Genomic DNA, 2,321 nt, shown 5'->3' with positions numbered 1-2,321 from the left:
TCCATTCTCACCCGTCCTGTAAATGCTGTGGAGTGAGGTGATGAACTGGGAGACTCATGTAAAAGAGTACTGAGGATAAGCTGGCACTGAGCAAGAGGGAAGAGGACTAATAACTATATTGTCAAGTACTGGCAATGAGAGACTGCATGTACACTGGAGTGTACAAAATATTGCCTTCCTGGTCAGAGAAATGAGCAGATCTGAGTAGACAATTTTTTTTTTTTTTTTTTTTTTTTTTTTTTTTTTTTTTTGAGATGGAGTCTCTCTCTGTCACCCAGGCTTGAATCCACTGGCATGATCTTGGCTTACTGCAACCTCCGCCTCCCGGGTTCAAGTAATTCTCCTGCCTCAGCCTCTCTAGTAGCTGGGATTACAGGCGCCTGCCACCACGCCTGGCTAATTTTTGTATTTTTAGTAGAGACAGGGTTTCACTGTGTTGGCCAGGCTGGTCTCGAGCTCCTGACCTCATGAATCGCCCGCCTTGGCCTCCCAAAGTGCTGGGATTACAGGCATGAGCCACCTTGCCTGGCCTGAGTAGATATTTTAACAGGCAGTGACAAGTGAACAGGTAACACTGAATGCTTTTCTAGACACCGTAAGAAATAATTGCACTGTGGCTATTTGTTATTTATTTGGGAATTATGTGGAATCTTTTAATCTCTTCAGTTGAACTACTGCAAACTTATGATATTTGGAAGTGCACCTGGAACCACTTTTTTTTTCTTTTCTTTTCTTTTCTTTTCTTTTCTTTTCTTTTCTTTTCTTTTCTTTTCTTTTCTTTTTTTCTTTTCTTTTCTTTTCTTTTCTTTTCTTTTCTTTTCTTTTCTTTTCTTTCTTTTCCTTTTCTTTTTTTTCTTTTTCTTTTTCCTTTTTTTGAGACAGAGTCTTCCTTTGTTGCCCAGGCTGGAGTACAGTGGCATGACCTTAGCTCACTGTAACCCCCACCTACTGGGTTCAAGGAATTCTATCTTAGTCTCCCAAGTAGGTGGGATTATAGGCGTGTGCCACCATGCCCAGCTAATTTTTGTATTTTTAGTAGAGACAGGGTTTCCCCATGTTGGCCAGGCTGGTCTCAAACTCCTGATCTCAGGTGATCTACCCGCCTCGGCCTCCCAAAGTGCTGGGATTGCAGGCATGAGCCACTGTGCCTGGTGCAAACCACTTTTGTACATAACAAAAGGATTGAAGTCAAAGGATGTCCACAGGGAAAATATAGTGTAAAAATAGTAATGATAATGATATATACAACAGTTCAGGATTGTTCTAAATGTTTTACATACATTAACTCATTTGTTTGGATACATTTGCCTTGCCCTATCATTGGGCAATGATTTTCACAAATTCTTAATGTATCTGACTTTAAACATTTTTATATTTGTAATCTGCCATATACATCCTATTTAAATTTAGCTAGTTAAGATTGCCTTATTGGTGGGCACAGGCACAGCCTGGGGCAGCACGGGATCGTCATGGCGGAGTTGCAGCAGCTGTGGGTGCAGGAGATGGTGGACTCCATGGTAAAGAGCCTAGAGAGAGAAAGCATCCAGAAGATGCAGAGTCTCATGTTCCCATGGAGCACCAGCTGTTGTGAGGACAGCCAGGCATCCATGCAGCAGGTGCACCAGTGCATCCAGCACAGTCATGTGCCTCTGGCTCAAGTCCAGGCCTTGGTCACCAGTAAGTTGGAGAAGTTCCAGGACTGCCAGGCCTGGTGCACCATACATTGCAACGACAAAACCAAAGATTCAATAGATGCTGGGAGTAAGGAGCTTCAGGTGAAACGGCAGCTGGACTGTCGTGTGACCAAGTGTATAGATGACCACATGCACCTCATCCCAACCATGACCAAGAAGAAGGAGGCTCTCTTATCCATTGGGTAATAAAAGTCCTTGCCAGTGGCTATCGGGAATGAGGGCAAAAATATATTTTTTAATAAGGAATTGGGAATTTTAGTCTTTTAAGCAAAGTTTATGAAGCAATTAAGGATGGCAACAAGTGTAAGGCATATGTCGCTTGCCTCTGGACACTGGTTCTTTCATGTTTCAGCCCTAAAAAGTGAAATGGGAAAAAGTGATGCTAAATTGCATCAGAGACATTACAGAAAGTTTTAGAGCTTATGTTCCTGTGGCTAGTGCTTGTCCTGGCAGTAAGGATCTCACCTGTAACAAGCCAGAGCCCTCCAAGCTACCAGACTCTTCTTACTACCAACAGGCTGGCAGGTTAGACTTGATGGAGTTTGAGGAGAGATATTTTCTCTTTGTTGCCAAATATCCTGTTTACCAGAAGTGTCATCACACCATTTTCTATAGGCTGTGAAACAA

At 42.7% G+C, this 2,321-nt stretch overlaps 1 pseudogene; it reads left to right on the top strand.

Moving 5' to 3' along the window:
• Positions 1-1,469: 1,469 nt before the first annotated feature.
• Positions 1,470-1,880, top strand: LOC108529184 (protein FAM136A pseudogene; annotated as a pseudogene).
• Positions 1,881-2,321: the final 441 nt, after the last annotated feature.

This window comes from Rhinopithecus bieti, unplaced genomic scaffold (assembly GCF_001698545.2).
Source record: "Rhinopithecus bieti isolate Rb0 unplaced genomic scaffold, ASM169854v2 scaffold_4709, whole genome shotgun sequence".
Taxonomy (NCBI): Eukaryota; Metazoa; Chordata; class Mammalia; order Primates; family Cercopithecidae; genus Rhinopithecus; species Rhinopithecus bieti.
The sequence above is the reverse complement of the archived record's forward strand: the minus strand, read 5'-3'. Positions and strand labels throughout refer to the sequence as shown.